General features: G+C 40.6%; 1 protein-coding gene across 16 annotated transcripts in view; it reads left to right on the top strand.

Annotated features, from left to right (window-relative positions):
* The window catches only part of Npas3 (neuronal PAS domain protein 3), an 825,122-nt gene that overhangs the window by 334,588 nt on the left and 469,165 nt on the right, over window positions 1-21,369 (top strand). The window lies entirely within an intron of this gene.

Here is a 21,369-nt window from a genome sequence, read left to right on the forward strand (position 1 = left end):
AAACCTTGCTATGCCTGTTTAATTAAGGTTATTCTGAGTTGTCCTTTCATTTCTAGCTTTTCTAAAACTTTGGGGCAATATTGGAAATACTTGTTTTTTAATATTAGCAAAAAGTAAATCGATGATCTAAAAATTACAAGTAAAAGAAATGTAAATAAAACCCCAAAATAAGTGGTATCATGCTGTCATAGAACAATGTTACTCTGAGTGAATGAGGAAAGGATTGGCTCTCTGATGGCTCATTTTGACTAAATAAATGAAATAATGGGGGGACTGATTTAAGGTAATAAGAAATGGATTCTTGACGATGACTTAAGAGTGAGAAATATTTTGATAAAACAACTTTCATAAAGGTCGTGCTTTTGTTACGGGATTTGTGCAATAGCACCAAAGAATTCATTATGAAGTTTTAAATCCAGATTATATTAATTATTCAGCTCAAGGTCTTGAGAAAACTCCAAGGATCGTACAAGCAGGATTCAGCAGTAACTAGGCAGACATGCCATGGAAGAAGGGAAGGACTCGGGCGGAGTCTAACGAGAAGTGGGGTCGGGATTTTTCTAGTGTGGGATTAGGTATAGTTAACTGAAGAAGTAGGGGGCAGGAATTAGCATTATACTATGAATGAAGATGGTAGCCTTGTGTCCATTAAACTGTTACTTAAGTGACTTTACCTAAGTTAGCCACACCTGCCAGAGAAGAATGTAATTAAAATAAATTATCTGTCCAATGTTCCTAAATCCTGTAAAATGGTTCCGTTTTTAGTGAGATGCCGCTGTGGAGTTCAGTGTCAACCCACTGAGAACTCTAGGCCGGAAGGAGGCTTTCCTCCTTCGCAACTGAGAGAGGCCGTTTCCACCTTAAACCACTTTAACATTCAGTCAAAAATTTAGCAGCTTGGTGATTATTTTCAAATCAAAAATCATACTTGATTTTTAAAACACATCAAGCAGATGCTTCCTGATATATTCCTTAATCACAATTAAAAAGCGCATGGAAGACATTTTGAGATTGATAATTGAAAGTGAGATTGGATGCAATTGAACCCAGGTTTCCTGGCTTTTAAAAACATGAATACCAGGGGCTGGAGAGATGGCTCAGAGGTCAAGAGCACAGCTGTGTTTCCAGAGGTCCTGTGTTCAATTCCCAGCAACCACGCGGTGGCTCACAACCATCTGTAATGAGTTCTGGCGCCCTCTTCCGGCCTGCAGTCATATATGCAGGCAGAATGCTGCGTACGTAATTTTTAAAATGTGAATGCCGTAGTTTTAGTTGAGCGACTGCTATGTTGACCAGTAGTATGCAAAGGCTACAGGGTGTTGCTGGATGCTCCACCCCTTTCCATGAGTGAGCTCACTATCATGATGTAATTAAACAAGCATATTGTATATTTCATACAAATGGCTGCCAGGGTTGACACAACAACACAAAAAGATCATTCTGCCAGGTCTTTATTCCTGGAATTCTTTGAAATTTTAAGTTCAGAAGAAGTGAACTAGTGAGTATTTGGTTGCCTGCTTTATTTACATAATTCTGTCCTAGACGTGGGGTATGCAGTAGATCCATGTTTGAGGTTTATTAGATCAGTAATGTAGATGTTTACACATTTTGTTTAAATTCAGTTATACATGACTGACCCTGTCTGACCTGAAATTCCTAGGGCTGTAACAGACCACTTCAGATCGTAGACCGTTTCTTAAGTTTGGAGTGTATGATAACCTTAGTTGAGTACGGTATCCTGAGAGTCTAAAGAAAAGAATGCTTGGAAACTAAAACTTAGAATCACTGTGCCAGTGTCAACCCATAATATTTTCCCCGTATTCCTACGGTAAGTCAAAATGAAAGCAGAATATTTAAACTGTATATTAAATGCCTAAAGAAGAATGCCAAGCCTGTGATATAGCGATACAAAACAGCCACATATCCAAAACGATATTCTTAGGATCTGTACAAAACTGACTCCTGGTTATTTTTTTATGTCTTTGTAAATAATATTTAATTAGCAAGATACTTTAGAACTTCTAGCTATAAATAACATTTTTATCATAAACTGACCTAGTGATATTAAAGTGGTACAAAGCTCAAAATTAGTATTTAACATTTAATGGAATGAACAAATTCTGCAATTTAGCTCAACGTTTGCAGTTTGAAGACTTGTACCCTAATGGTTTGTAATTAATTTTTCTGAAAACCATATTTATGATAGTCTGCAGATTTGAGGCTTTATCTAATACATAATGTTCGTTTTGAGCCTTTAATTGCATTTAAATTAAAATTGGCTTAGCAGGAAGATGAATTGTGGGAATGCATCAAACCACCCAGCATGTCCTGCAGATGTGAGGCTGAAAATGCAATTCGGTGGAGATGCGCAGAATCATTTGGAGTTCATTAATTTTTATTGCACAGGTAGTTTTACTAAAGTAGGTTATTTTCTTTGAAATTTATATTTATGTTTATGTCAATAGCTGAATATTGTATTAGCCCTTACATCTATTAGAGTTTATTAACCTGGCCTAATAGAGGTTGTTCATATTGAGAACTTAGATCATTTGTGCTTGTCCCTTATTCAAAATCGGTGAGAGTGATATTGCGTTTTGGGGGGAAGGAGAGGAGGAAACAGCCACTGTAGAAGGAATGAGACAAGCCTGTGTGTGTTTCGGGGTTTGTACCCATCAGATGCAGTTTCTCAGGGAAGGTGCTCTCCTTCGGAGGGGGTGTTCTCCCCACCATCCAGGCCCTTCCAGGCTCACCAACCTTTTTCTCTCGGTGTGACTAATCTTCTGACCTGGTCACTACACTGAAGGCTTATCGATGAGTAACTCTGTTTGGTGGCTAAATGGAGCCTGGGTTTTGTCCAGTCCGCCTGGGAGTTACTCCCTCAACTTACAGATTATTCTGCCGTTATCCAATTTGATCCTAACGTCATTCGACAATTAAGAAGGAAAAGAGGTTTCTGCATTGTCTAATGGATACAAATTGTCTGCAATTTGAAGATATAAAGAAATTAAAAATTAACCTTTGTCCTCTTTGCCAGAACTTACACTTGTGCAGCCTATAGTAATATGTAGACTGATTCCTTCACCTAAATTCATTAAGCACCTGTGCTTTTTATTTTGGAACTTGTATATCATTCTTATTGATAAAATGATATTGTAGCATTTGTCGTCTTGGGCTCACTTTCATCTTTTATAGACAGCATAATAAGAGGTAGGAGACGCTGTAGGATCAGCAAGGGCATGCACCTGTGTGTTCCTGTGTGTGTGTGTGTGTGTGTGTGTGTGTGTGTGTGTGTGTACGTGCTTGTGTGCTGTCTTGCTTCATGAAAACCTTGAAAACGTGGGCCCACTTCTCCATTCTGAAAATCGGCTGCAAGTTCAGTTGCTGGCCAGAGATGATAGAATCCTTGATTCATTTACCACTCGCCAATCAGGACTTGACAGAGGTATTGCTTATTTTCTCATTTCTTCACTGAAGCATGCTGTTGTAGTTTAGTCCCTAATTACTCTCAGCCTGAGATGCTCCACATATCCCCATGGTGGTAATATTTCCCTGCCTGGGTGAGTCATTATGTTGTTTGGCAGACTGAAACACCAGCCTTCCCTTGTTGGAACACTACCCCTCATGTAGTACCACATCCTTCCCTCGGTGGTGTCTGCTGTGCGACTCTGGCCCTGCTGCGACATTTCAAGCTATCCTCTACGCAATCACACTTGCCTGCCTTTTCTCTGACTGATTGGACCACTGCCAGTTCCCTTTTCATGGCCAAGGACAGGAGAATGGAGGGGGGGGGTGCGATGTCTGAATAGAACTGCTTAATGTCTAATGGACCAGTGCCTCTCTCCTGCTGAGAGAGGGGCTTATTTGTTTGCTGGTTACAGGGAAGGTCAGGGAAATCCTTTTCAACAAAGGCTGTGACAGTGAGAATGTGCAATGTCATACATTACTGGTGTTTGAATAACTTAATACCTTGGGCGTGCCCTGCCCCCCACCACAGGAAAGCCAAAACTTTGGGGGTCTTTATTTCATTTTCATTATCCTCCAGATGGCAGAGACTGGAAGTGATGGAGCTTGGGTTCGCACAATGGTTTCTACCAAATGCTTCGCAGGTACGCAGTCTGAAGAGTGTAGCGGAGTTTGGAAACGGGGGCTGTTCCATAACTATTTAAAGTAACATACAGTATAGACACAGCCACCTTCGGGGGAATATATCATCTGAGAGGAAATTGTCAATTTGTCACTTTTGAGTTAATGACATCTTTCTTAAGTAATTTCCTAGGCCCACTTTCATCTGTTTGCACTTGAAAAGAACAGACCCACAAATATCTCTCTCCCCCAGCATGTTGGAAGGGTTTTAATAGAAGCATTTCTGTAAGTTAGGATAAACAAGGGAGTGCGTGAGGCAGAAGTTGCTCCGGCTGCGTGGATGCGCAGGCCCACATTTGATGAAAGCGTTCTCATCCGTGGATACCTGGCATTTTCTTTTATATCCTTGGTAAACAGTGCTAAGAATTGTGAAGTGGTTCCTTAGATGGAGAAGGATCAATTATAAAAGGAGAATTCACTGCAAGGAAAACACCCTCTAACTTGGATGAGCCAGCTGTCTCTCTAGGGGAAATTTGGCGAGAAATTAACTGCTCTAGCATGGATTCAGATTAAGCCATGGAGTCGACAATTTCTAGGAATGCCTACGTCTATTGAGATGTTTATTTAAACAAAGAAATCATCAAACAATAGTTAGGAGGAAGTGAGGTGTTTTTTTTTCCTTTCTCTTTTTATATTTTCTTGAAAAAGAATCGAGGAGGCAGGAGAGGTTGGACCTCGGTGTCACGGTTCACCTGCCCCGGAGGTGCAGTGAGGAACCTGGCAGTCTGTTCACTCAACTGTACCTGACTAAGCCGTCAGGCCCTCAGCTTTCACAAGCGTTGAATATGTCAAAAATCTTTCAGGGAAAGTGTAAATTTTAACTGGGCTGTTTCAGGTTCGTATTTAATGTTGTTTAAAAAGCTTCAAGCGTGTTGATGACCAAGAGGCTCCATGTGTGGGCTGTGTGGGCTGCCTGGCCAGGCTGAGCTGTGGTAGGTGTGAGATTCCAAGCAATTAGGGTATGATACTTTCTCAGGTTCAGCACAGGTAAATCTTAGGTTCCTGAGAGGATTGGAGTGTTTTGGAAAATGGCCTGAAATTAACCCTTTCTTCTAATGGGCCGTAATGGCCCAGAGAAGGACTTTTTTTTTCCCCCTGCTAGGCATAGTACCCACTTGAAAAGAAACAGCCATTCTGGCGAGTTCAACCGTTGATTTTCTTTAGCAGACTCTATGTTTACTGCCTAATTTTTGTAAATGGACTGCGAAATGCTTTACAAGAACAAATTATTACTGTGATTAACATGGTGATAATTATTTTCTGTGGGTCTGCCATCTCTTGGCACATTAAAGGCTAGCATGCAGCTTTCTGCAGAGCTGGGAGGAGCCTTTTCTGCACAGAGGGAGGCAAACTCCTCAGCACCCAGACTCTGGTATGAGTTCGAGAGGTGCTTGGTCCATGCACAGCCATTGCCTGCATGCCATGACTGTGATCCTGGTTGGTTTTGCTTTTACAAATACATGCTGAGCACTCCTAATCTGAAAATTCAAAATCTGGAGGGTTCCAATGCCCAGAATTGGGTGTGGTGTGTCACTCAAGAGCTTTGGATTACAGGGCATTTGGGATGTCAGTTTTTCTGATTCGGGGCGGGAAGGGGGTGGGAGTGCTATGAAATAGTGAAGTCTATATAAATACGCTAAAATTTAATTTAAAAAACTTCTCCAATCTGAAACTACAACTTCTTCTGGCCACAAGTATTTTAGAAATGATACCCTACCTTTATGAGAATAATTTAAAAAAAAGTGTAGCCATAAAGATGTTTTGAAATATGGGCTTTGCATAAGTCGGCCAGATCGTTTAGCAAGCAGGTAGAGAAGTAGCTATAAAGTTCATGTAGATACCTGTCACACAGCCTGTGGAATTTAGAGATGGTAGATGATGTTTAAGAAAGGTTGTGCATGGGGCTGGGGATTTAGCTCAGTGGTAGAGCACTTACCTAGGAAGCACAAGGCCCTGGGTTCGGTCCCCAGCTCCGAAAAAAAAAAAAAAAACCAAAAAAAAAAAAAAATAAAGGTTGTGCATTCTAACCCATGATCTCTGGACATCTGGAACTATGGCCTAAGTCTTTCCTGAAGTCGGTGGTTTCAAATTAGTGCCTTAAAAGGTGTGGTTTAAAGGACAATTTATCTTTGACACCAAGTGTATCCATATAATCTTATTTTCAGAGAATGATGTGGGAATTTCCTCTATGAAAAGAGGGAAGGGGACAGAAAATTGATTTTTAAAAACAAGTGAAGAGGAAGACAGACCCTCACATATTGAAGAACAGATTCTGTAGTCACAGAAGCTGGCAGAAATGCTAAGTGCTTTTCACAGTCAACATTCAAACAGATTATCAGATGGTATACTTCACCCTGTTGTTACTTTAAATGAAGTGACCATGAAATCAACAAATCTGCTGTCAGGTGCCCGTCACTAAGGTAGCTCTTCCTGTCATACAATGGCTCGCATAGCAGGTAATGTGTTTTAAGAATCAGCCCTGTGTCACCTCATCAAGTCCCTGTTAAAAAGATGAAATAAGACGGATGGTGTTGTGTACCATGGGGTTGACTGGAATTCAGTAGGAAGAAATACATCAGTGAGAGCAACCTTGGCCCTGGGGAAGAGCTCTCTCTCTCTCACAGCCTGAGGTGCTTTTACGTGTGTTTTTAGGGTCACTAGACACTTTGAGGTCTTCATTCAATCTACACCAGAGCAGTTAAACTAAAAACACTTGAAACCAGGGATAAGGAATGGGTGACTTCAGTTCGTACCATCCAGCATAGATCTTTCCAATGAGAGCACAAAGCAGGCTTAGGCTCCTAACACCACACTCCCTCTCCTTGATATTTATTGAGCTATATGGAGTGTCAGAGAATGAATTCACCCATTTCCTTACTGGATTTCAAAGTACCCTCTGGAATTTTATTGTTGCCTTTCCCCAAGATGTCTTCCATATCTCAAAGTAATAATGGAAAAGGAGAAGAATCATGCAGCCCATGTAAGCCACAGACACTCTGAAAGTTATAGATCAGTACAGTACGTACCCACCTCTGGGTTCCATGTTGCTTGACTGTGGTCTTTATTCAATGGGAGCCTCATTTCTTGAAACCCATTTTATGTACAAGTTTGTTCTGGTGTGTGAGTGGATGTAAGAAGTATATGTCCTTTCCCTTTGTATGATGTCAGTACTGAGACTGAAACTGCCTTCTGGTTGGAGTCACTGTTGCCATGGTGTGTTGGTTCCGTTAGTGCCACAGAGCCTGTGTCACTTGGATTGACTTCCTACAGCAGGTAGGACACCAACAGCAAGTCCTGTTATAAACTCACATTTCCAAAGTGCAAGACTAAATACAAAGGCTTCTTTTTAAATACTTATCTATTTATTGTTATTTTTAAGTTGACATACAAATTTTTTTTAACATTTCCATACATATGTCATTATACCTTGTTCTTATTTGTCCATTATTATTTTCTGTGTTCCTTCTTGATGAACCCCTTCTTTCCCCAAAGAGCTCTCCCTTTGGCTTTCATGACACAAATCTCCCACCATTTTTTCTTGATTCCTCTCCCATTCTTTCTAAATCTCTTCCTTTCATAGCCCCCTTATATATGTAATATAAGCATGCATATGTACATTTCTTTATATATGCTATATGCATGTATAAATACACATCACACATACGAAGGAAAACCTGCAATATTTTTCTTTTAGAATCTGATTTATATCCAGTCCTGTTGATTTCTCTGCCAATTCAGTCCTTTATGACTAAATAAAATTCCATTGTGTATGGACCACATTTTCTTTATCCATTTTCTGCTGATGGACCTCTAAGCTTATTTATCCCCTATCATGTGATGATGCAGCAATAAATGTGGATGTGCAAAAAATCTCTCAGGCATGATGACTTGGAACTCTTGGGTGTATTCCCAATAATGTTGTAGTTTGACCGTACAGTGTTTCTAGTCTTAAGTTTTTGATGTTTGCGTTTATACTCTAGCCAGCAGTGAGTGAGGGGTCCCCCCTCTCCCCACATTCTTCCTGCCATTTGTCGTCTTTGGTTTCCCTGATGATTGGCATTTTAATGGGTGAGATGGAGTCTCAAGGCAGTTTTCATTCATGGTTTCCTAATGCCTAAGAAAGTTAGATATATTTCCAAGTATTTCTTGTGCAATTGTATTTCTCCTTTAGAAGCTATCTGTTCATTTTCCAGCTCATTCATTATTGATTGGATGAATTGAGTTTGGTACTTAATTTTTTCAGTTGTTTATAGGTTCTAGATATTAATTCCCCTCCCAGTATATTGCATTCTCTCATGTTGTATTGTGTCCTCCCATGTTGAGGGCTTTCTCTTTACTCTGCTGATAACGTCCTTGGCTGTGCAGAAGCCTTTCCATTTCATAGACTCCCGTTGGTCAGTTCTTAGGATTATCTCTTGCTCTATTACCATCTTTTACAGAGATTACCTGTTTATAGCTGTCCTGATGTGTTTACCTATGTTTTTCTATAGCTGTTTTTAGAGTTTTGTCTCTTTCATTAAGGTTTCTGATGGGTTTTGATCTTTTTTTTTTGTTTGTTTGTTTTTTGTTTTTTGTTTTTTTTATAAATTGAGACATGGATGTAATTTCATTCATTTACACAGAACACAGTTTTACCAGCAGTAGTTGTTGAAGACACTTTACTTTTTTTCCAATGTATATTTTTGACAGTTTTGTCCAAAACTAGAGCCTGAAGCCATATGGATTTTCTTGGGCCTCTGTTTCTCTGATTATTTTTTATGTATCTGATTTCTGCTGTTTGTTCTGTGGCAGTTCTTGTTTCTAGCTTTGTCTGTTTAGTCTTACATCCATCCATCCCACCTTTTCAATTTTCATTAATTATATAGATAATATCAGGTTTGGGAATTTCTAAGAAATGTAAAACAACTTCTGCTTTTTGCAAGTTCAATTGGATGGTAGGGACCACCAAATAACAAATACTACTAGTGTATAAATGTTATTAGGGTAACTGTTCCTTAGAGAAACAAAACAGACTTTGTACCCAGGGCAACATTTGAGTTGGATATTGAAGGACAATCCACCAGATAGGGAATAGAAGGAGGGTTCCCTTGTGAAGGTGTGAAGGTTGATGAGGATGCTGTGATGGCAAATGTTGGTTTCATCTGGGTTATATCCAACTGATCTTTGTGTTCCAAATACCTCTCTTCTGAGTGGATAAGTGTGGTGGCACACAGTCCTAAAAGCCATTGTCATCTTCAACAGAAGCAACTCTCAAGAGCTGAGCCTTCTGAAGTTCTATCATAGAAGAGGGTCGGGAGGCTCGTTAGAGCCTCCCCTGGGATTGCAGCAACTTCCTCCTGTACCTTCCTGCCAGCTGTACACACTTCTGTCCCAACCACATGTGGTAATGTCAGGGCACTGCTTGTGTCCCAGCTGGAAGTGGTAAGAAGTTAACTTCAAGGGAAGACTCCATCTACGTACCCTGGTACGTATTCCAAGATAGAATAAGAATTTTCACTTTGGGATGAACTTGTGTTCTTGTAAGTAACCCCTCACCCATGTTTCTGCAATAAAGTCCATTAAACTCACTGATGCATCAAGGTATACTTGGGTGGAATGGTTACTTGGGCTTGATGGTGGTGCCCTGTTCAGTAGAAGGAGTCCTTCGTTTACCCACTCCCAGTAAGCTTCTGCAGCAGTCAGAGATGACTGCTAACATCCAGCAATGCTGACACATTGGGTGTGTCACAGTACAGGAGTCAAAACTGTGGCCACATTTTACAATAGCCATCATTCCAGATGAATTTGGCCTATAAACACAACTAAAAGTCTTTTTTATGGAAACCATGTAAAAGCAACTGATTTATTTTTACTCTTGCCAATAACTCCGTATCATTTCTCACTTATGCTCTATGTGAGCGAGTGCTGTTCCCTCTCCTTGGGCATCAGTAGGCTTCCATGGATAGATTTCTGGATGCTCTTCCCCAGGTTGCGTGTGTAATGAGGCTTGCAGTTTTCTTCACACTTCCTTACAGCTTGGTTGATAAAAATCACAATTCTCTTGCGTGTGTGTGGGGGAAATAGTCAGCCAGATAATCACACCTGTGGGCTCCTGTAACAACAGGAGTGATACACTTTGCTCTATCTGACTCTCTGTGTTCCCAGTTTCTGTTTGGATTCCAAAATCACAACAGTGAGTTGGTATTTTTACTGGTTAAAGATCTTGGCCATAGAAATTATTTCCTGAGGCTTCAAATTGCTTGATCATGTCTTCTGTTTGGTACCTTGATAGGTATTGCACATCATAAAGCAGGTCGATGAGTATATTTCTCTTGATTCTTACAGTCTTTGAAGTGAAACCCTTTACTCAAATGGATATGGGAGAATTAGCATTTTTCGCATATGTTGTAGGATGACTGAAACAAAAGCAAATGGAAAAACCATATAATTAAGGCATGCATACTACATGCGTACACAACTTAGAGGATTGCAGGGAAGGTATTTCTAACCTCCTTAGTGTCTTTGAGATTATGTGTCCCTGTCATTGTTTTAGGATTAGCATGGCTGCTCCTTTAATTACAGTTCCTTTTTGAATACTATAACGTCTTAAAGTGTTTGTGGAGAAATGTGGAACTTGCTCTTCCTGTCCTCAAATGAGCTCATAAAAATGCATGAATGCTCTTGTCATTCGAGGTGGCAGGGGTACTTTGGCAGTACAATAAGTTTTCCCCTATAAAGAATAGCTGCAATGTAGCGGTGAAGTGCCAGGACGCATGGAGATCAGATTAAATGTATTTGAATTAGTATCTCTATGGGTTTTATATCTCAAAGTCAAAATAGTCATTCTCATCAGATAAAAATACTCGTGACTGGAGAAACTCTGATCCAGAAACAATCTATCATTTGAATTCCCTGATTGTAATATGAATGGATATTCAAGCTCTGACACACTGAGAGTTAATGCTGTTTCCCAGTTGGTTTATTGAATCACAGTGCCATCTAAAGCGATCTGCTAAGAGGGAAACCAGTCAGAATAAGTATTAAGATACCAACTTTTGAGGGTACCTCACTGGAGTACAGTCCGCAGTGGTGGACTTCCTAAATGAAATGTCTGCCTCATTCCTCATCCACACCATGCCGGTTGCCGAGGTGCAAACGCCCTTGTTCTTGGCAGGCTTGCCTGTAAAGTCCTGCAAATTTAAAACAATGAAGAGGTGTTGTAAAAATAAAGCCGAGCACACGCTGCCAGGAGCTGTGACATTAATAAGCATTGAATTCAAAGGGGTCAATTTCAATTACTTGATATGATTCTTGTGTTCACTTTTAAGTTATCAGAACTTTTAAATTCAAATCTCTATGCTGTGTCCAACTTGATTATCCCTCAAGTGCACTGACCATGGGCTGCCAGCATCACACTAGGGAATCAGGCGCACTCTGGGACTTCAGAATCTCTGTCATTGTGATTTATTTTTCTTTAAGTATCCCTTCAGGTTAGGTTGTTTCTTTTAGCCTTGCTTCTCTCTTCCATTTCGAACAGTCCCCATAATTTGTTGAGCTCTATTCAAAGTCTGCAGAGCAGTGTTTCCAATATCTATAGCCAGAAGGGTAACATTTTTCTTCTTGTTGATTTATGTTATTTGATTGTTTCTTCTGCTTTTTTTCTTTTTGTTTCCTTTGGATTTCAGAATATTATGTGTGGCTTACTTGAACCTAGTAGATTGTTTTGTAAATAAGCATCTGGTCAGGGAATGTTAGGTAATAATAGGCAAAAGTGAGGCAAATCCAAAATATAAATCCGAACATGAGAAGCAAAGTCGGTGATAGACATAATCCTTATCTTTTTGATATAGATACATATTGCAAAGTGTAAAATAACTTGTTTGTGGTATGTAAACTATAAATTAACCTCATGTAGGTATAATGGAAATACCATTATTTTTCCCATCACACAAGACAGTAAGTTTTTGAGGAGGTAAATGTTAGGTGCGTGATCTTGAACAGCTCCTGTTGACTTCCTTAGACCCCTGTGTGAAAGGGCGGGAATAAACTTCATTTACAAGGTTGGGATAAGAATTAGTTATAACCTGCGTGGACTACTAGTCACATAGAGATGCTCAAGGCAAGGTGCTTGCTTATTATTATTTAAAGTTATCCGTTAGCCTCCGAATATGTGTAAAATTGTATTATAATATATAAATATAAATATATAAATATATAAATATAATATGAAGCGAACTAATTCCCCTTCCCCACCCTAAATGTATCAAGTTCTCTTCTGAAATAGACAGCACCTTAACAGTAGAAAATGTGTTGAGCAACAATAGATTGATAGGTTTCTAGTGAGACCTAGTTTTGGCTGTGAAAAATCTCACAAGTGCTGGGGACCTTACACAGCATCCAGAGCACCCAGGGAACACTGTGAGCTCACATGACACCTCCCTAGATGGTACTTCTAATTTTTTTCCACTATGGGCATGAGAGCCTACACCAGTATGAATGATTTTCCTAATCTTGATGTTGGCTAATAAAACAAATTTAATTCATTTTCCATCAGACAAGCCTTGGAACATTGCTTCTCATCTCGACTGTTGAGTATCATGAAGAGAGACACATTTAATCCTGAACTATCACTGGAAAAGAGCTATTGGCATTCTGTGAATGCATCTGTGTGTGCACAGCATGTAGGGTTCTCTTGGAGCTGGTAGTGAGGGTGGTTGCTCTCTCTTTGTCCAATGCAGGAAAGCCACCTCCAGTGCCTTGAGGAGGGAACTACGAGGAAGAGCAGCCACACTGAGATCTCAGAGCTGGAAAGGACTGAGCTATAGTCTGGTTATTTAAGCAAGGACTGGAAAAGTAATGAGAGGGGAAGATTGACTGGATCATTGCTAATGCTCCCTATATAATTCTACTAACTCTATAAGGTGTGCCTTTTAAACTGGACTGACCTTCATGATAAAGGAGGAGGGAGCAAAAAGGAAAAGACTAATGGTAGTAAAGGATTCGAGGAATCAGGGTGGATTGCACTGAATAGGAAAATGTAAGTATGGGAGACCCAGGTATCTCTGTTAAGAGCATCCACAGTGACAAATGAAGAAGACAGCATGCAAGCCCTCAGTGGTCTTCATGACAAGCATGTCTTGTCACTGCAGATTACAGGCTGAGCATACATGCCCTCTGCTAGATACTATGTTATGTTCTTTGGGGTTCCACAAAGTGCTATGACATTAGACATTTTTGTCATCCCATTTGATAAGTAAAGAGACCAAGATCTTATAAGACTAAGCAGCCTGTTTAAGTCATCTAACCAGTAAGTGAAAGGACTATATTGCACACCCACAATATCAATATTGTATCATATATCATATATCATATCATATCATATCATATCATATATCTTTATGTCATATATCATATATCACTAAGGTTTAAAAGTAATATAAAAGGATCACTCCTAAGCCGTGCATGTTAAAGTATAGACAAACAGGTTTCAAGGCCTGCCTCAACTCTAGAGGATCTACCCCAAAGAACTAAGGGTCTCACATAGATGGTTGCACATCCATGTTCATAGCACATTTTCACAATAGCCAGATGGAGGGAAACAGCCCTAGTAGTCAAGGGAATATGAACCAAGGAACAAAATATTGTATGTCCATTCAAGCCAGTAATATTCAGCCTTAGAAAAGGAAAGAGATTCAACAAATGTTCCAACATGGACAAAACTTGAAAACCTGATCCTAAATAAAATCTGTACATAAAGGCTCACAGGGACTGGTCCACCAGCCAGGGAGCCTGCATTGGACTGACCTAGGCCCTCTACATATATGTTACAACTGTGTAGTTTTGTCGTCTCGTAGGACTCCTAACAGTATGATCAGGAGCGGTTTCTGACACTGTTGCCTGCTTTTAGAACCCTTTCCTCCTATTGGACTGCCTTATCCAGCCTTAATCAGAGAGGAAGTGCCTAGACTTACTGCAATTTCATATGCGGCTGGTTGATATTCATAGGAGGCCTGCCCTTTTCTGAAGAGAAATGGAGGAAGAGTGGATGTGGGAGAAGAGGCAAAGTGGGTGGGAGAAAAGAGAGGGGTAAACTTTGGACAGGATGTAAAACAATTAAAGAATTAACTAATTAATTGAAAAATAACAAATACTATATGATTCTACTTCAGCGAGGAACCTAGAATGGTTATTGAGAAGTTCAATGGATCACTGATGTAGCTTGGGTTATAGACACTGCCTATAATGCACATGGACCCAGTTCTTTCATTATCACAAAGAAGGAAGAAAGGAAGGAAGGAAGGAAGGAAGGAAGGAAGGAAGGAAGGAAGGAGAAAAGAGAAGTTGGTAGACATTGGAATATGAACCCAAGCTTGATGGTACATGCCTGTGACAGACATAGAAGACTCATGATGTAGCAAGACCTTTCGAGAACGAGAATGAGAAGAAGATAAAAGGAGAGAAGGGGTAGGGAAGAGAAGGTAAAGAGAGACACTGGAGAGGAGAAAAGATGGAGAGAGTGGAGAGATTATAGTGGGTAAACAATTTAGAAAATTTCCTGTTCAAATAATGACAGCAGGAATATCAGTTGGTTATTATTTAGAAACATAGAAGCACTTTGTCTTCCATAACTTTGTATCTTGGCTTTTACTGCTAAAATTTTCAGATGTAGATAGAAGTTAAATACTTGTAAATATCGGCAATTTTCTACAAGATTTGAAAAATAATACTATTTGGCAATAGTCGCTCAACCTATAAATACAAACACAGATGCCTTTTGGAAAAGACTTGTAGGTCAGTTACGAACATCTCTACATGAAATTCTTAGGCAAATGGATGGAACTAGAAAATATCATTCTGAGTGAGGTAACCCAGTCACAAAAGAACAAACATGGTATGTACTCACTGATAAGGAGCCCAAAAGCTTGAAATACCTAAGAAAAATTTTCACAGATTATATGAAGCTCAAAATGAAGCTCAAAATGAAGGAAGACCAAAACGTGGATGTTTCAGTCCTTCTTAGAAAGGAGAACAAAATACTCATGGTAAGAAATACAGCAACAAAGAGTGGATCAGGGACTGAAGAAAAGGTCATCCAGAGACTGCCCCACCTGGGGATCCATCCATATGCAGCCACCAAACCCAGTAACTATTGCTGATGCCAAGAAGTGCTTCTGACAGGAGCCTGATATGGATGAATCCTGAGAGGCTCTGCCAGAGCCTTACTGATAACAGATAAGGATGTGCTTGCAGCTAACCATTGGACTGAGCATGGGGACCCCAGTGGAGGAGTTAGAGAAAGGACTGAAGGAGCTGAAGGGGTTTGCAACCCCATAGGAAGAACAACAATATCAACCAACCAGACCCCTCGCCCAGAGCTCCCAGAGACTAAACCACGAACCAATGAGTACACATAGAGACCCATGGCTCTAGCTGCATGTGTAGCAGAGGTTGACATTGTCAAGCATCAATAGAGGGAAAAGCCCTTGGTCCTGTGAAGACTTGTTAACCCAGTGTAGGGGAATACCAGGGCGTTGAGGTTGGAGTGGATGGGTTGGAGTGGGAGATCCTCATAGAAGCAGGGGGAGGGGAAAGGGGGTGTGGGAGATGGGGTGAAAGAGGATAATATTTGAAATGGAAATACATAAAATATCCAAGAAAAATAAAATTTAACAAGAAGAGATATAAAACATCATCTTGAATACTTTAAATGCATAGCTTACTCTTGGTCAGTATAATCAGACCACTACATAACCAATCTCCAGAAAACATTTCATGTAGCAAAATGTAGCTCTATAAAAACTAAATGAAAACTTCCCATTCCTTTTATTTCCTGTGTGCCTGCAAACCACCACTCACCATCACCACTGACAATTCGGTTCTTTCCCTTTCCTGTCCCTGGGTGCTGAGTCATGACCTGCGGCAGCTGGTTTCCCTAAGGACAACACTGGAAGGAGCATGACTGATGGCAGGAGTCAGCACTGCATACTTTTGCCTCTTTTTGATGGTTATGAGCCATTCTCAAGGAAGCCTAGCCCCAAGAGAAGAGAGTATAGATTCCACCTCTGGACAAGAGTAGCTGCTGAAATTTATGACCCTCTTTAACCCACAGTATTTAAAACACAGTTGTGTCCGTCAAAGATTTTAATATATGTTGTACCAGTGAACCAGCTCTTGCCTTCACAGTGTCGTCTCCACAGGAAGGGCAGGAGCAAGAATTAAGCACCTGTGAGAGGAACTCTGAGGTTATGTGTCCTTAACAAAAGTAAGTTTACTTTCATCCCACGGTGTACTGTGGAGCAGCTCAACCTCAGGTCTGTGTCCAGCATGAAATGAGAGAGTGGATACACAAACGCCTGTCCAAGCTTGAGAAACTCTTCCATAAAATGCCGGTCCTCTGTACCCGACGGCAGCTGATCACATATCTGACTGTCAGATTCATTATGATCTTTTGGTGAATGAATTTTCTTTCTCATCCTCTGGCGCTAATCATGTGCACATGATGGGTACCTAGCAAATTGCTTTCGACCGAATGACTCAAAGACAGACTATGAACAGTGCTTTACAGGGGATAGAGCTAAAGCCGGATGTCATTTACGGGAAGTGAGAGTCCTTCCCAGAGCTGACTGCTTACTCAGGAAGGACTCCGAAGAGGAGGTAGCAAAGGGAGGTACAAGAATGATTTAGAGAAAGGTAGAAATAGGCATCAACAAGAAAGAAGGGGCCTGTGTGTAGGCAAGGGGTGTGGCCATGTCACATCTGAGGGGAGGCAAATGGAGATGGTGAGCTAACACTGAACTTGAAAGCCAGTGTTCAGAGACCACACATTCATTCAGGGACCAGTGAGGCTTGTGACAGGAAGAAGGGTCTGCATTGTGCTTAGAAAAACAACAATTTAGCAAAAGTATAAGAAATGGAGTTATAGCCTTTGTTGATGTAATATCCACCTCCACAATGTGATGCTATTGGAAGTAAAAAGAATGTAGACTTAGAATGTGGTCTGACTCCCAAGGCAGCGTATGTACGTGCTGGCTAAGGAAAGGACCAGAGTGTGTGCACCTGTTACCCTTCTAGGGCTCACCTGGTACAGGTTTGCACGTGTATCACTTCACAGGGCAGAGTGAGGTGTACAAAAGGCATGTTCAGGATGTAGTTGGGAAAGGCTAATTTCCACACATAATTAAAGAAATGATTTTATTTCTTTCTGGGGAAAATAGCATGTACCTGTTGATATACCAGTATTTGGTGAGCTAGATAACAAGATATCCAGTTTGAAAGGATGCATCAAGGAGAGATGGACTGCCCGCATCCCTCCAACTGCTCCTCCTTGCTGTGTGCTGCTTTGTGGCCCTGCGCACTGAGAAGTGCATCACTCTCAGTGTGTTTGGAAAACACTGCACCAGGATACATTTCCTTAACCTTCATGTATTTATTTTGTTATCAGGGTTTTGCACACCTCCCCTAGGGTGGAAGAGGTAATTAAATTTTATATAAAAGACTTCCTACCAGACATCAGGATTCATGGGGGAATAAAAGTAAATAATAGATAGTAAGGAATATCAACCAATGATTAGGGCTTGCTTTGCTTAATTAGTTCAAAATAACTTTAAGGCAAGATTGGTGAGATTCCGGATACTTTAGAGTTGACCAATGCATGACGGGATTCTATATAGAATGCAATCTATCCCCAAAAGCTATTATGGGATGGGAAATAATAGGATATTGAGTGACCAAATTATTTTCTTGGCTTTTTTTTTTAAATCTTAAACAAACCAGGGGAAGACAGTAAGACAAATGTCTGTTCTCATTCTCCAGACTCAGTATGAGTAATATCAGAGCTGTCAGATCTTAAACTCTTCTTCGGTGCAAATTTTGGGGCTAACGTAATTGGCGTGCACACACATAACACCAGGAAGGGAACATTGGTTTTAGAGCTTACCTAACCCAAGCCTCTTGACTTCCTCACTCCCAATCTGTGTGACCTTGAGCAAATGACTTGCCAGTTCTGAGTATCTATTTCCCAGTTGCAAAGGGGGCTAGTGGTGACTCCAACCTCTGCCTGAACGTCCTAGGTTAACATGCAAAAAGTTCTTCAAAGTCAGAAAAACCATATTCCAAGTCCACTAGTCCTCACTATTACTCTTACTAATTTATCATTTATTTCGATGTGTTTATGACATAGAAAGAAGCATATAAATGATTTATCCAATATGTAGACTATCCTTGAGATCCAAGTAAATGCACTGTTCCTAGTCCCACAGACAAGACCTATTTCATACATTGGAGAAACTGGGAAAGTTCCAGTGCTTGTTGACCTATGGGTTTGCAACCCTTCTGGGGGTTGAATGACCCATTCACAGGAGTTGCCTAAGACCATTGGAAAGCATAGATATTTACCTTTTGATTCACAACAGTAGCAAAATAAGAGTTATGAAGTAGCAGAGAAATAATTTCATAGTTGAGGATCACCACAACGTGTGGTCACAGCATTAGGAAGGTTGAAAACTGGTGGTATAGACTAATAAGAGGAAGCAGGTGTTCCATAAACTACTACTATTACTACAACAGTTGAGTTTGGAAGACAGTAGTGAGTCCAGCCTTACCAGAGGTGAGGGAGAAAAAGGCAATTCCTCTGTATCCAACCCCCTTGTGTTCCTACAGTGGTTCCGTAGGGTAGGACTGTGAATATGGCAAACTCTGGGTGAAAGGTTTATTGAATTAAATTGCACAAGACTGATGAAAACTGCATGCAGTGATGGAAATCATGTTGTCTCTCAGTTCATGTGGGGTTTGATGCCGTGAGGTGCTATGACCTCCATTGCCTGTCTGGGTGGCTGCATTCTTGGTAATGGAACGGTTGGCTTCATTTTGCAGTCTATAAACTGGCTTCCCGTTTACAAAGCTGGGGTTCAGACGTGACGCAGTTACGTTCTGGTAATTGTATTAAGTAGTTACTCTGTATGTGTGCACTATCTAGGCATGCTTCTGTTGCCACACATAGAAAGTAAAATGCTATTTCAAACAGAACTTTAAAGAAGGTTGTCATCCGTGCTGCTTTGTTAAACACCTGTTTTAATGCCCCAATTCCCATAGGCCTATATATTCTGATTTTTCATTCCATCTCTAAACATTCCAGTGGGCTCCTAATAATAATAATTGATAGAGAAAACTCTGGGAAGTGAAGAGGCTTCTCTCTCTGCGGGAGTGACTTGGTGAGATTTCAGGTTGTAGAGGACACTTTGTGTTAGAACATACCCTTGAAGCATTTTTCTTTTCTGACCAAGGGCACACTGGTACACTGATACTTTCTACATATTTGTCTATCAGCACGCCTTGGTGAAGTCATGAAAGATCTCTCTGATTACACTTGTGTTAGAGATTGTAACTACGAACTAGGGGGTACAAGTCTTCTCTTTCAGGGGTTGCTGTCACTGTTGTGCCTACCAATGCTCTTCAAAGACAGAGCCATGCCTCACTCATCTAAGTTGGTCCAACTTCACAAAAGCACCTGCATGTAAGGTGAAGTGAATGTCTGCCAATCCAGGGAGGTACACAGAGCATGCAAGGTACTTAACAGTCATCTGCTCACACCATGGTCTCATAATGTATCAAGACCTCTAAGATGGTTCCCCTACTGTTCTACCTGGATCTCCTCTTAGATAAGCAATGCTTATGAACTTTAAACTAATGTCTCGTTCATCTGCATAGTCCCCTACACAACCTACCTTATACCTTGTCTCCCAGCCTCATACGGCGTTTAGTAATGTTTGTGGAGAAATGAAGAAATAACGTCATAGTGAAGATGTTGTCTAGCCCCTGCATTTGCTGTCTCCTTGAGATTCCAGAGGCTACGTAACGCTAACACTTAATACTAAGAAAGGGAAGGGGCAGCAAAGGGCAGTTGTTGCTGAAATACTCAGTCCACCCTAGATTTTACCTATGAACTCTCTGGCACTGACTGCAGCACTTAGTATGGTAAATAGTTGTTGAACTAATGGAAACATGGCACTCCACGTGTTGTATCCCTTACAGATTGTAACTGGGCATCCGTACACATGGGATTACGTAAATGAAAGCACTTAAACTGAGGGCAAAGGTAGTCACTTCCCAGGTCAAGTAGTCTGCGTTCTTCTTTGTCTCAAGATGGGCCCAGAACAGGCTCTGCCTTTTCCATGGAAACCCAGTATCTATGCCTGATTTAATATTCCCACTCTGTTTTTGTAATTAAAACATCATTTATACTGAGAATAATTAAGACAACTGTACATTTGATTTTAAAATCAGTTTTGAGCATTGTGCCTTGTCGAGCTACAAGAGTGGTTCCTACAGCCTTTACAATGAAGCATTAAGAAGCAGACAGTGACCGCAGGCACCTGAGTGGAAGGTTTGACAGTTTGATAAATTAGGAATGACACTTGCCAAAATGGCCGTCCTTCCTGCAGCCTGCCAGAGGAGCATTTGCACACTGTTAATTGAATTGGCAATTTGTGTAACAGTGCCTGCCCCTGAGCTTTTGTAACGCCGGATCTGCCATTTAACTCTGATAATCCAGGACTTGGGAATAAGGACGAAAAGCTTCACATGATATTACTGCAGATTTAAAATGACAGTCGGGGACCTTGTTGCCAATTTCCCATTAAATGAGAAATAATTAACAATAGCAATAACAAAGTCTTATAAAGCTGGAAAGTTAAATTGACTTTTGAGCACTAGTATTGCACAAAATTGCTTCTGGTGTGATTATCGGATTGCCCCTTTCAGGGTTCTGTGTCCTAAATAGTATCAAATGATGAACCAAACACAGGATGCCTTGCAAGTTAAAATGTTTTATTACTGCGGAAACCTCCCGATTAGCCACAGAGATTGAGTTGCCGTTAGAATTTTGTTTTATGATATAAAATTTCATAGTGATAGAGAGCCTAATATAATAACGGAGATTCCTACTTCCTTCTCTTGATCGTTATTCAATTACAGTTCCATTGGAATGCTGAGGAAGGCTAACGGCGCACTGCAGGTGCAGCTCTTCTCCAGTCCTCTCCCTCTGGCTCTGCCCCGAATTTTAAGGACTCCTGAACAATTGGGGTTATTGGTGTGCCCTAGCATCCTATCTGCAGTAATGTTTATTTAGAACAACATAGATCATTACAATAGGTTATCTTAAAATTCAAACTGTCCATTTTGCCTAGTTTTACAAGCTGTCCCCATTGCGTTCCACTATTTAGGTTTTTTTCAGTTCTAAAGTTCTCCCTT

This window comes from Rattus norvegicus, chromosome 6 (genome assembly GCF_036323735.1).
Source record: "Rattus norvegicus strain BN/NHsdMcwi chromosome 6, GRCr8, whole genome shotgun sequence".
In the NCBI taxonomy this organism is placed as follows: domain Eukaryota; kingdom Metazoa; phylum Chordata; class Mammalia; order Rodentia; family Muridae; genus Rattus; species Rattus norvegicus.